The sequence below is a fragment of the Oryctolagus cuniculus genome, chromosome 1 (genome assembly GCF_051225735.1).
Source record: "Oryctolagus cuniculus isolate XC-2025 breed Fujian yellow rabbit chromosome 1, ASM5122573v1, whole genome shotgun sequence".
NCBI lineage: Eukaryota > Metazoa > Chordata > Mammalia > Lagomorpha > Leporidae > Oryctolagus > Oryctolagus cuniculus.
In genome coordinates this window covers 157,754,955-157,768,616 of record NC_142867.1, presented here as the reverse complement: position 1 = coordinate 157,768,616, position 13,662 = coordinate 157,754,955, and the positions used below count along the sequence as shown (strand labels likewise).

Genomic DNA, 13,662 nt, shown 5'->3' with positions numbered 1-13,662 from the left:
AACCTTTGCTTGACTGGTCATGATTCAGTGGGAGAGAATCTAATTTCTGATTGGGATGTCTAAATTCTGTTGGAATGGTTCAGTCTTCTTAATGCTGAGTTGACTTGTAAGGAAATTCAGTTAGGCTAATTTTATATGAACCCCTAATATCATGTGAAGTCTTTTCACTTGGGCTGGTTGACTGGAGAAGTATCTTCCAATCTTATGTCTGTAGTGTCAGGTCTCTCTGCTAGCAATCTGATACCTGAGCAGTTATGTGCTGAATTCACACCTTTTCAGACCACTACTCCCATTGCAACTATGCATTGCTTCCTCAGAGTAGAGACTCTGATTTAACCTTTCTAGTCCTCTGCCTTGTGCATGAAGGGAAATAACCCAGTGACATGGGATAGCAATAAGCATGGAGTGGGATCCAACTGCTTTTTTTTTTTTTAAATATGGAACACTTCATGAATTTGCATGTCATCCTTGCATAAGGCCATGCTAATCTTCTCTGTATTGTTCTAATTTTAGTATGTGTGTTGCTGAAGTGAGCACCTAATTACTTTTTCAAAGCTTCCAAAAAAATCTTACCTTGTCTCTCCATTTCCCTTACCTATCCCCATCCTCCTGCCCTTGCTCAGGAGGGATCTGATCCTGCCAGTTTCTAAGGTTCTTGGTGATTTTGGAGTGAAGATCAGTTCAGTTTTCAGCTTTTCTCATTGCTAGTTTAAGGTTTGGCCTTATGGGGGTCTGAAAGACCCTTTAGTTAACACTTGTATGTCTGCTTTCCTAACTTCTTAAATTTGGTTCTGTTGTATTATTGCTCTTTCTCTTTGGATATAGATCTTTAAAAATCCTCTTTCTATCTTTCTTTCTTTCTATCTGTCTATCCATCCATTCATCCATCCATCTATCCATTTACAGTGGTTTTATAAGGGGTTTTGGTAGGAGCAAAATTTGATTTCTGGTATCCAATTCACTGTTTTTCTTTTCTCGAATCCAGTTTAAAATTTTTTATTCCTTGGAAATAGTTTCAATGAATTTGAAAGGAAGAAAAAATATTTTATCTCCTCACATTACCTATCCTAATGCATTCTGAATTTTAATTATTCAATAAATATTAATTAAATTAAAACATATAGAAATTAGAGCCTCTCCATTGTGTTGTTTCTTAAAGTTGATTGAACACTAATAGTGTACCATAACCCAAATGGAACGGTCTCTCTAGTGACATGCTGCTTTCTCAACTAAATTAAGAACAAAAAGAATCTTTATGACTAGCCCTTTGTTTTCACTTCTAAACAAGCCTCCAGGGAACAGCAGTCAAACACATTTATTGTAGCTTGTAAATCAGCAGTATTAAAACTGGTATTAGTTCTTAACATTTGAAGTGTTGCTGGAGCAATGTTCAAATGCAATCTCGGTTTCTCCCAGTATGGTTATAAGTTAAAACTAGATGAAGATGTTAATAATTAACTTTAGCAATTGGGTACTCATTCACACAGCATTGATCCTCCATTCCAAATGCATTTGACTGAATCTTGACTGCATGGCTGAACATTCTAAGAAAGAAGCATGTACTTGGGTGTATAATGAGTTAAACTGGATTTTAAAATCACCACTTTCCTGTTATAAAATGTAGCTCCCTACATTATTTGAATATAATTTTTTTCATGTGGTATCATAATATTGGATGAAGCATTACTGCTTCTATTACTTCTTAAGTATAAGACTTTTATCTAATCCTCTTAGTTTCTGCAATGTTCTGAATCCCCATTTATGTAAGTCAGTTGGTATCACCCTGGCTTACTAATAATGGGACTAATAGCTATGTGTATTGAAGGGAAGATAAAATGAGTTAATGAGGAATGAATCCTGTTAGGGACCTTTAGTTTGTAAAGTATTATATAACTATAATTATACTATAAAGGAACATTATTTTAAAAACTTTATGTTAATGCAAGATCTACTAGATTAAAAGATTTAGTGAGGACAGTGTACTTTTAGAAACCAGCAAGTGCAGGAATCCTGAAATCTCTGCCTATTTAGTAGTTGATGGAATTGAAAAAATGTACTGATAGATCTTTTGTGCATACTGGTTCTTCTTTTAGCTATTCAACTTTTGTTTTGCTTTCTAATAAAGAACAGGAAATAAGTGAGATTTTGACTTAATGTAGATTGTAATCTTTCAAAACTCCATGTATTTTTTTCCTTGGTTTGTCTCCTGATCCTGAAGTTAAATATAAGTTACAAGATCTCACTGCTCGTTAACTGATATTATTTTGTAAGCAGTAAGTCAGATCAACTTTGGGAGATTATCTACATTTGTCTGGCTAAAGATTTAGAATGCTCAATGGTGCCAGCAGTTTTTGCTTATAGAATTCTTTATAATGTCAAGGATTCTCAGTCATCTTAGCCTAATGTCATTGATTGCTTTTCAGAAGAAAACTCAAGTGTGTACTTTAGTTGTCTGTTCTGGGCTTGGATTCCTAACCCTGAAAAAGTTTAACACATACTATCAATGACAGTCAATTGGAAGACAGACAGACACAAAGCCATTCTTGGGGATTCTTCCTTTATTTCTGAAATACCTTTTGATCACTGGAAAGAGGGTTGATCTTTTCTTTTCCTTTTTTTCCCCCCAGCATGTTCACAGTGATATAAAAAAAAAAAAAAAAAAAGAGAGACAGAACATTGCATCCAACTTTCTTTTTTTTCTTCTATATGAAAGGCTCCATTGTTCCACCTCCACAGTTTACCACAGGACCTGGAGAAAGAAACAAGAGATCAAGAAAAAGAGAGGAATGATTATTCATGTATTTTCAACGTGGTAAGTTCTGGCAACATGGAAATACATTGATTTGTGAAAGTGGATCCCTGTTATATTTTAGCAGTCTAATGGAGTTTGCTTTATCATGAGTGCTTTTGGTACTTGCTGTACTTGATCTAATCAGGAATGAAGTCTTTAAACTGGCTTTACAAACCCATGACACAATAGTTAGTTGGCAACTGAGATTACACTTAATTAGCATAAGTGGAAAATTTACCATTTTTTTCATTCCCTTTCCTGCCCAAGTTTTTCCTACCATTTTATTTTTGGAACTTTTTCTCAGGAAAGTGTCTCTGCTTTCTTGTACTCCTTTCCTCACTTCCTAGTTCTGGGCAATAAAAAAGTGAATAAACACATGAAGTGAAGACACATTGTGTACTTAATACACTCAGTTTGGGTTTGTGTTTTGATGTTTTGGTTGAGTTTTGTATTTTTTTAAAGATTTATTTTATTTGTCTGCATGACAGAGTTACAGAGAGACAGGGAGAGACAGAGAGAGAGAAGTCTTCCATCCACTGGTTCACTCCTCAAATGGCCTCAGTGGCCAGGGCTGGGCCAGACCGAACCAGGATCCAGGAGTATTTTCTAGGTCTCCCACATGGTGCAGGGGCCCAAGGACTTGGGTTATCCACTACTTCCTTCCCAGGCACATAGCAGGGAGCTAGATTGGAAGTGGAGCAGCTGGGACTTGAACTGATTCCCACATGAGATATTAGCATCGCAGGTGGCAGCTTTACCTGCTATGCCACTACGCCAGCCAATAGATTTTATATTCTTAAAACCCATGCAGTCTGTGGTGCTGTCTGCTTCTATGTTGTTGTGTATTGATGAGATGCCCCAAATTGGGAATTTCAATGCATAATAATAACTACAAATCTTCAAAGGTCTTTTGTTAGGAGAAAAACAAGATATGACAGAGCCAGGGGTGGTGGTCCTTAGGTCCCTGTATCCATGTGGGAGACCCAGAAGAAGTCCTGGTTCCTGGCTTCAGATTGGCACAACTCTGGCTGTTGCAGCCATCTGAGGAGTGAACCAGCACATGGAAGACCTCTCTCTCTCTCTCGCTCTCGCTCTTGCTCTCTGCCTCTGCATCTCTCTCTCTGTTTAACTCTGCCTTTAGAATACATACATACATACATACATACATACATAAAATCTTTTTTTAAAAAGGTTTGAAAAGAACTAGTAAGAGTATACTATCAAGAATGCACTGGCATAAATGTTTTAAAGTTGGTTTACACAATTCCTCAGTACAGCGTCAGACTGATCCTTGAGGGGGAAAATGAGGATGCTCAGTAAGAAGGGAGAAGTGATACCCTCCCACAGGGGACTTTAAACACCACCACTCCTTCTTAGAAGAAAGGATCATGTGATGCGGGGTTTAAAGATAGTTCATTACCACCAGAAGGTCTAGGGCCAAGTTGAAAGTGGAGTTAATAATGTACACATTTTTTTTATGCCAAATCCATTTTTTATAGATCTTTTCCTGGAAGAAAGAAAATAAACAAGAAAATAATCAATAGGAGAGCATGGAATCTGGTTATAATTCCACATTTCCACTTTGTGACTTTTATTACATTATATTTTGAGCCATTTTTATAAATATACATGAGTGTCTATCATAGAAGCATTATAACTTTTGAAAAGTAAATGTTATAATTTTAAATCAGTTTCTATGGCACATTATATCATCTGAAAACTGAGTAGTTACCAATGACCTTAGGCATTTTGGCAAAATACCTGGAAAAGTCAACTTGCCAGTCTGTTTCTTGTTTATTTTTTCAGTCTTTCTAGTGTTTCAGTCACTTTTTTCTCTCTCAAGCTATATTCTAGCCCCTAACCAATGCCCAAATGTGAGTCCCTGTGAATGGACCATATATATAAGAAGAATACTGATTGTATGTACATTGCCATCTGAAAAAACTTTTTTTTTTTTGCTTGAAAACCTCAAAGTAAAACATCTCCTAGGAGAGAAGGCCTTATTTGCATTGCATTTGAAAACAGGACTAGAGAAAAGAGAAAATTGGGTCATTTAAGTAACTTTATCCAGTAGTGATAAGATGGAACACAGAACAAAGAGCATCAAATCTGTTCTACTCCCTAGTCTGAGTAACTTAGGGAGATATGCTAAGTCTCAAGGCCAGTGTTTTCTGTCTGTTGAATGATTGGATTATGTTACCTTTCTTTTTATTATTGTCCTTTCTAGTTCCTATGTTCTGCAATTCCAAATAAGATTTTATTACTTGATAGCCAATAATCTGTACCATAGATGCTCAATTAATCAGCATCCATCTAACTGACCCTCTAGAGTAACTCATGCTCTGCATTCTCTTTCTATGATGTTTGTTACAGAATACTAGCAATCTGAAGACTATTCTAGTTAATCCATGGGTTTCTGCCCCCATCAGTAGACTTTAATGCTAACTAAAAGTCAGCTGAGTTCGTTCCCAAATCTGTTTATGCTGGCTCTACTTGTCATTGAAATTATATAATTTAGTAAATAATGTGAAAGCCAGAGAAGTATGAATATAAATGGAGAGTTGTTTCTTCAAGAATTGAAACTAAATGTTTTGGGTAGAATCTATAAGAGGGAGATATGTAACACCGAAAGTTACAAACAAGGCATCTTTAAACAATTAAAAAATACTCATAAATATCTAGAGAAGTTCATTTTCATGCCTTTTCATGGCTGACTTAATTTTATTATTCACTTTAAAGAAACTGAAATTGGAGTTCAAAGATGATGTTTTATGCAAGAAAGTAACAGCACTCTAATCAGACTGTAAGAAAATGTCTTACAACAAAAGATTAACAAATGAATGAGTGCACAAAGAAATGACTCTTGGCAAAAATAAATTACTTAGGTTACATGTGCGATTTCATATCTTTCCTTATTTTAACTCTTTTTTAATTAAACAACTGACTTCCTGTCCTGATTATTCCCTATCAGAGGGATTTTTACTCTAATTTGTCATATTGAGGTCAGAGCCCCTGATAAGGTTTCCTTTGTTCTCTCAATATTAACAGGATATGTGAGGCACTTCAAAAAGTTTGTCCAGAAATGGAATTAAAGCATGAGTTAATTTTTCTGCAAATACATTTTGAAAATCACACATCTTTTTATAATACTCATTTTCCATGAAATTTTTGAAGTGTGGGGAGCAACTCGGACTAGACTGTTACTGGAATTAAGACTTATTCTATGCATCTGCTTTCCCACAATATGGCGCTGAGAAGGGAGTAACAACTTCTACGCAGCTGCCTCTCGCCAACTTGAGTGATGACCTGCAGGAGCTGATCCTGCTCCTGATTGGAGGAGAGCAGCGTACTCGGCGTGTGGGTAGCAGAGTTGGGATTGGTGGAAGAGGACTATAAAGGAGGAGAGAGACAACATGCACCAGGAACATCTAAGAGGAACACCTGTGCAGCCCCCGAGAGAGCCGGCCGGCAGTGTGCCGCTCCCCCGCGGAAGTGGGGAAAGTGGCAGGGGGAACCGGAGGTGGAGGGACGGTAGCCAACCCGGGAAGAACCAGCAGCAAACCTGGGGAGGGCCGAGCAGACAAAAGAACAGCACAGAGTCCTGTGTCATTCCTCCACGAAGATGGGGAGCGACATGAAGGCCTTTCATATGCATGGACTTTTAATTTAATTATTTGCACCAAAATAAACTTTACCTTTTAATCCAATTTCTTTAAAGCTTCTTGAAGTTTTCTTATACTACACTAATAAATAGTGTGAATAAGACTGTGGTGAACTTTTTTTTTTTTAAATCAGGCATTTGAGGTATAAATGTGGATTTCAAAGCTAATTTATGTATTTTGGGGTAGTAGTATCACTTTCTAGCTTTGAATACTTCCTCCTATTCTTTGTAATTACTTAATGTCTTCAAGGCATGGTTTCTACCATAGAGAATTCCCAATAATAACAGTAGCTCCATAGGTAAGCAGATTAACTGTTTGTACACACAAAGCATAGCACTTGGCATATACTGGAAACTACAAATATTTTTATTTGTTATAGAAGGTTTCAAGTGTTTCTCCTTTTTACTTGTTTTTTAATGCAGTGTTGGATAAAAGAGATTGAACTTTGTACACCTTTTTGTGGTAGCTAAGGCAAATTTGAGAACACAATAGAATGGCTCAGACCACGTAATTAGATTATATGGCGGCCAGAGGTCAAAACTGAGTAGCAAGCAGAGCCTTCAGTTAAGGGTCAGTGATCAAGCGCAGGCAGATGACTTGTATTGGTATTTGCAGCAAAGCTCCCAAGTGCTGCAGTGTGTAGAACACCGTAGCTACCGTAGCTGGAGGCAATGAGCTGTGCACAATGATTACCGCAGGCATGATCTATGTTTGCTCTTTAAAACTTACTCTCAACATAGCGGAGTGGGCCTTTGAAAGCCTCGTGTGTCACTATTGTACTCAACACTGCACAAAGACTTCACGGTTTGCTCAGAATAAAAGCCAAATGCTTACAGTAAATGGTCTACGAAGGTAGGCAGTGATCTGGACCCTTGATTACTTCTTTGCTCTCTTACTAATCTCCTTGTTGATCCTCCTCTAGCCACACTGGCTTCCTTGGTATTCTTTTTTTTTTTTTTTTTTAATGTCCTGCATTCTCTTCTACAACCTTTGTTGTTCCCTCTGCCCAGACTTCTGTCACAAGTAGCTGTTTACCTGGCTGTATGGTCTCTTTCAGGTCTTTGCTCAAATGTCACTTTCTCAATAAGGCCTACCTTGACCACCACTCATTCTCTTACAGTCTGTTTTTCCAGTTCCTATGATTTGAATGTGTTCCCTAAAAGTTCCTGTTTTGGAGAAATTTAATCCCCACAATCATGTTAATGATATTTGGAGGTGGGGTCTTTGGGCAGTAAATAGAATTATATGAGTTATGAGAGTGTAGGTGCCTATGATGGTATTAGTGGTTGAATAAGACAGATTTGGACTGGTGCACCTGCTCTCTTTTGCTGTGTTGTGCCCTCTGTCATGTTGTGATGCAACAAGAAGGCTAGCATCATGCTCTTGGACTTCTCAATCTGCAGAACTATGAACCAAATAAGCTCCTATACTTTGTAAGTTACATTTCAGGTATTTGTTATAGCAACAGAAATGGACTAACACATGAGTTTACTTTTCCTGTTTGCATGCAAGCTCTTCAAAAAAGCTCACCAAAATATATATTAAGAAAAAACCATGGATCTCAAGATCCTTTTGTACCAAAATAAAATCATTTTGTTACTCCATTTCCCACAAACTTTTGAAGTACCCTCATAGAATATAGCTTATTTACTGTGTTTATTTTCCAGTGTGCCTCTCTTTGCTAGAATGTAAATTCTAAGAAGACAAGGATCTTTATCTGTTTTCTTTTCTTCTGTATCCCGAGTGTCTAGAATAGTGCTTGGGACATGATCAGAGCTCATTAAATATTAGTTGAATGAATGAATGAACAAATGAATGGAAAAACCAGGACCAGCCTGGCCTAACAACAGTCTAAGGAATTCTTTGCCAAGGGCTAAGCAAGTGGGAAAACATTCAACCTCTGGAGATTTACTGTGAATATGATCTTTTTAGAATGTTATGACTCCGACTTTAGCTAAAATTTGAAAATCTTCCTTTTCCCTAAGTCTCACTTCCTTCTCTATTTTATTGTCTTAAATTCAGGTTTACTCAGGCAAAAGAGGATCAGAGAACTATGGATAAGACCCCCACGATCTTGATAATAAACAGATCTTTGCTGTAGTTTTGTGATCGATGGGCAAATAGCGATTAAAGCCTTTTCCCTTTTCCTTCATTACTTGTATCTGGTTTGGTTTAATGATTGCCTTATGATTCAGCAATTATGACTTTTCTTTTTAATGCTTGGAATTTTGGACCCTTTCATATTGTATCCATTTTTATATTGAAGATTTATTAATTTAATCCCTTCCATTTTTATCTAATTGTGATATAAATGTAATTTTTATAGAATGGGAACATTTAGCTCTTTTATGTATAAAATAATAATTATATGATCATAATTATAATTATAAAATTATTTAGATTTATTGAGTATGTACTCTCTGCCAAGTTCTGATTTAGGGTTCAGATATATTTATACTAATCTTCCTTCTGACCATACAGGGGGAATTTTGAACTCAGCAAATTTACCCTGTGTCTTCAGCCTCATTTGAATCACCAGAAGTTCTTGGTGACAGATTCCTGGATGCCAACCACAGACAGTCAGCATTAAAATTAGCTTCCAAAGCGAAACATCTAGGCACTCAAATTTGAGAACCCCTGGATAGCATTGAGGTAGAACCTGTAAGAGCACACCGAGAAGTGAACTCCACGTTGCCAGTAGCATGCTGTAGTCATTACCAGGCAGCTTTTTGTCTATTCCGATGTAAATTCTCTTCCTGGGGAGCTCTGCCTTGTTCTTCCTGCCTGTGGCATTTGACATACCTATTATCACACACAAGCCAAACAAGGTCTGACTTGAAATTTCTAGCCAGCAGAATTTTTTTTTTTTTTTCCCAGCTGGCAGATATTGTTTAAGGAAACCTTAGTTCTTTCATATACCAGACTATGTCCTTAGATTGTTCTTTTGACTGTATGGCAGATGACTTTTACAAGAGTAACTCATTTGGGTACAAAAGAGGGTATCTGAAAAAGTAAAGACAACTCTCTGAATAAGAATCAAGACATTGGTTAGTTTATGGTGACATTTAATACAGTATTTAAGACACCTGTACTACAGATCAGAGTGACTGGGTTCACATCCCGGCTCTGCTTCCTGCTAATACACACCCTGGGAGACAGCAGTTAATGGTTCAATTACTTGTGTGTCTGCCACCCATGGGATATCCAGATTGAGTTCTTGGCTTTTGGCTTCAGCCTGGCCTAGTGTGGATTATATGAGCATTTTAGTGGATAAACCAGAGGATGGAGGTTCTCTCTCTGTGTTTGTGTGTGTGTCTTTGTCTTTTAAATGAATTAAAAAAAGAAAGTGACTAGCTTTACCTAATTTTATTTTTTAAAGATTTAGTTATTTATTTGAAAGAAAGAGAAAGAAAGAGAGAGATCATCCATCCCTTAGTTCATTCCCCAAATGCTTTCAAAGGCTGGGAATGGGCCGGGCCAAAGCCAGAATCCTGGAATTCCGTCAGGATATCCCAACAGCTGGCCAGGAGCCTGAGTACTTGGGCCATCTTCTGCTGCTTTCCCAAGTGCATTAGGAAGGAACTGAATCAGAAGCGGAGCAGCCAGGACTTGAGCCAACACTCATATGGGATGCTGGCATTGCAGACAGCGGCCTATCCCGCTATGAAACAATATTGGCCGCTCCCCAGTTTTCTTACTTGCTCAAATTAAAGAAAATACAAACTCAAAAGTCAGATAAGTAAAATTTTATAGACTCATATCACTGTGGTCAAATAAGATAGATAAATTGAAGCTCTTGTTTAGTTGAGAAATTAGCAAACTGTGGCCCAAGTCAAATTCCATTATTTTGTAAAAAATGTTCTATTGCAACACAGCCTGTACATTCTTTGACTACTGCCTGTGACAATTTTTGTACTATAGTGGCAGAACTGAGTAGGAGCAACAGAAGTGGTTTGGACAGCAACACCAAAAATGTTTATTTTCTGACCTTTTTATAGAAAAAGTTTCTGGCTTCTGATCTAGATTAGAGATTATTCATTCTTATTCTAAATTACTCAAATTCCTTTTTAGATGAAATTGCAAAGCCGTAATAATAGAATCAGTAAATATCTGTGATGTTAATGAGTGAATGATTGTGTTTCTTGGTCGTACTTGCCACAAATAAATTAATTTAGGAATCTAATGTCATGATAAATGTGAAACAATTGTTAACCTATGAATGAGATGTGAATGATTGTGTTTCTGGGTTGTATTTGCCACAAAGAAATTAATTCAGGAATCTAACGTCATGATAAAAGTTAAACAATTGTTAACCTGCATTCTCATCCCCAGAATTTCTCCGTGAACCATAAAACGCACATTGCCCTACTCTGTAGGGAGAGGAGTCAGACCTTAATGGAGACAAATTCATTTCAAACCAGGGGACATGCTTACCAGAGTGTAAACTTACAATTCTACATCACTATGTTGAGAGGAGAAATTAAGCTTGACCAGTATTTAATATACAGATTGTCACCAGTTCCCTGCACAATTGTGCTGTTACACAGGTATCTGAGGTTTCTTAAAGGTGTGGGGAGCAACTGGGAGCAACTCGGACTAGACTAAGTTACTGGAATTAAGACTTATTCTATGCATCTGCTCTCCCACAATATGGCGCTGGGAGAGGAGGAAACAGCTTCTACACAGCTGCCTCCAGTTCAACCAATAAACTGTAGGACCTGCTCCTGATTGGAGGAGAGCAGCGTACTCGGCGTGTGGGTAGCAGAGTTGGGATTGGTGGAAGAGGACTATAAAGGAGGAGAGAGACAACATGCACCAGGAACATCTAAGAGGAACATCTATCTGAAGGAACACCTGTGCAGCCCCCGAGAGAGCTGGCCGGCGGTGTGCCGCTCCCCCGCGGAAGTGGGGAATGTGGCAGGGGGAACCGCCCTTCCACGGAGGTGGAAGGGACGGTAGCCAACCCGGGAAGAACCAGCAGCAAACCTGGGGAGGGCCGAGCAGACGAAAGAACAGCGCAGGGTCCTGTGTCGTTCCTCCACGAAGAGGGGGAGCGAGAAAAGGGAGAGTGGAAGTTACCCTATCCCAATGTACTGACTGTGGTGTTCTCTCTTGCTTAATTTCAGTGGATTGACATACACTACTGTTATACACTGGTTAAGTGGATTTAGGGATTTCATTTTCTACTTCACTAAGTGGACAGATGGATTTAAAAGATTCCCACAAAAATATCTTAGATTAAAGATAATCTATGCATTACTTAATAATGGAAACATGACAGAACTGACATTTCTGTTAAACCTATAGAGCTAGGTCTTTATCAGTCCAATAAGAGGAAAAAAATGAATTCATACATTTTAATGAATTTTGAAATGATCAAGAGAATATGTTAAATATGAATTTATTTCCTCTAACATTGTAGACATCACTGTAGTATAATAATATGACCAGTTAAAAAGTTTTGCATAATTGGAGCATTAGATTAAAAAATGAGTATTGTGATTTAGTAGAAAAAATAATGAAATTTTTTTCTTTTCATATAGGAATTAAATACAGGAATTAAATTTTTATTATGACAATATTTAAGTACCAAAATAATGGACACAATGTCAGACCGAATCATAAAGATTTAAACAAATAACTAATCTATTAAATCATATGGTTAATAAGTTTGTGTAGTATTAATTATTTTTAAAGTAGTAACAGAGTTTTATTTATAAATTAGTAGAATAAAATAATCCACTATGTTATCTTTATTTCATCCTTTTAAAATTTCAATTTTTTATTATATATGAGTATAATCATAATACGTAATATGCACATGCACATGTTACTTTGTATATATAAATATAATAATAAATTAAAGATATATGCTTAATATTTGTTTTAGTCATAGATACGTGGATCAAAACGATTTTAAAGCCACTTATTTGCACAATGATTCAACCTTCCTTTGGGGTATCTTAGCTTTACAGCTGCCTGACCTTTCCTTTGACTGAACTTCCCTTGACCTGCTGAAGGCTTGGGTAGAATGACATAAATCACAAAAATTCTCTACATGTCTGTAGGTATAAATATTTATTTCACATTGTACGTACTTGCTTATATTTTTTACATTTTCCTTATGAGGGCTATTTATCCTTGTTTCTGCATATTTAAATATTAGAGCTATTTCGGGTTAAATTTGTTTTGTGTGGTAACTTTCCTATCTAGGTAGCTAATTGATACTTCTGCTTTTGTTCTGGGAAAATTATGAGTAAAGATATCACAGAGTTTTTAAATTTTTTTAATTTATGTGAGTGATGGAGGGAAGTGATAGGTACAGAAAGAGATCCTGTTCACTGGTTCAGTCTCCAAATACTTGCAACAGCCAGAGCTGGGTTGGAGCTGAACTAGGGAGTCCGGAACTCAATCCAGGTCTTCCCATGACTTTCAGGGTCAGCATTAGCAGGAGGCTGGTATCAGGAGCCAAAGCTGGAGGTCAAACCCTGGTACTCCAATGTAGGATGCAGACATCTTAACCAGCATCTTCATTGCTAGGCCAAATACCTTCTGTTCATTGAATTTTATTGATTCTTATAGATGATGGCACATTAGAAAGTTTGTGAAAAAATAGAATTAGAAACTAAGTTTATTCTGGTGTGAAAAAAATTAGAAATTCATGAATACCAAGGGTCTTCAAAAGTTCATAGAAAATGGATATTAAGAAAAGATTGGGGCTGGTGCTATGGCATAGCGGGTAAAGCCGCCGCCTGCAGTGCTGATATCCCATATGGGTGCCAATAAGAGTCCCAGCTGCTCCACTTCCAATCCAGCTCTCTGCTATGGCCAGAGAAAGCAGTAGAAGATGGTCCAAGTCCTTGGGCTCCTGGCACCCACATGGGAGACCAGGAAGAAACTCCTAGCTCCTGGCTTTGGATCGGCATAGCTCTGGCCGTTGTGACCATTTGGGGAGTGAACCAGTGGAAGGAAGACACTTCTCTCTCTCTGCCTCTCCTTCTCTCTGTGTAACTCTGACTCTCAAATAAATAAATAAATCTTAAAAAAAGAAGACAAGATTATGCATGGATTTCAAAAATTTTTCACCAAAATAAAATTACTTTTTAATTACACAATTTTTTTACAACTTTTTGAAGTATCTTTGTATAGAATGTATGTTTTGGGGGGTGGTGCTGTGGCTCAGTAGGTTAACATCCTGGCCTAAACCAC

At 37.3% G+C, this 13,662-nt stretch overlaps 1 long non-coding RNA gene and 1 other non-coding gene across 2 annotated transcripts; one reads left to right on the top strand and one right to left on the bottom strand.

Moving 5' to 3' along the window:
* Positions 1-431: 431 nt before the first annotated feature.
* LOC127484989 (U6 spliceosomal RNA) lies at positions 432-537 on the bottom strand. The gene has a single exon (XR_007912198.2). It is a non-coding gene; the product is annotated as a U6 spliceosomal RNA (small nuclear RNA).
* Positions 538-2,627: 2,090 nt separating this feature from the next.
* Positions 2,628-6,498, top strand: LOC149128713 (uncharacterized). The gene is made up of 2 exons (XR_016223260.1): positions 2,628-2,812; positions 5,840-6,498. It is a non-coding gene; the product is annotated as an uncharacterized LOC149128713 (long non-coding RNA).
* Positions 6,499-13,662: the final 7,164 nt, after the last annotated feature.